This window comes from Alosa sapidissima, chromosome 16, assembly GCF_018492685.1.
Source record: "Alosa sapidissima isolate fAloSap1 chromosome 16, fAloSap1.pri, whole genome shotgun sequence".
NCBI classification, from domain to species: Eukaryota; Metazoa; Chordata; class Actinopteri; order Clupeiformes; family Clupeidae; genus Alosa; species Alosa sapidissima.
The window spans coordinates 31,335,674-31,336,211 of NC_055972.1; positions in this window are offsets into that span (position 1 = coordinate 31,335,674).

Sequence of the window (538 nt, forward strand, 5' to 3'; positions counted from 1 at the left end):
CATCTATCTATTATTAATTAACTTTGGCCTGAGTCTGTCCACTTTGTGCGTCTGACTTCGCTCTTCGCCACTGAAAAACAAATACAGACTTTGTCCAAGACTGCAAAATGGTTAATAAATTATTGATGAATTGTGTAAGGGATAATGACTGCAGAGGTTTTGTGATCACCTCCCATGGTGGATGGTGAAAAGCAACAGCAGACTTCGCTCTTCGCCACTGAAAAACAAATACAAACTTTGTCCAAGACTGCAAAATGGTTAATAAATTATTGATGAATTGTGTAAGGGATAATGACTGCAGAGGTTTTGTGGTCACCTCCCAAGTGGATGGTGAAAAGCAACAGGTAGGATTTAAAGTGTGTGAGTGTGTTGGAGGCTTGCAAATATTCATGTTAACAGACTAACTAGCGTTTGCTAAGCATATGCCAATTGAAACATAACCTATTCCATTAAGATAGCTAGATGGCATGCTCATACTGAACTTTTAATGGCAAACTGCAAACAGAAATGTCACGCTAGAAACAACTCATTACATGTT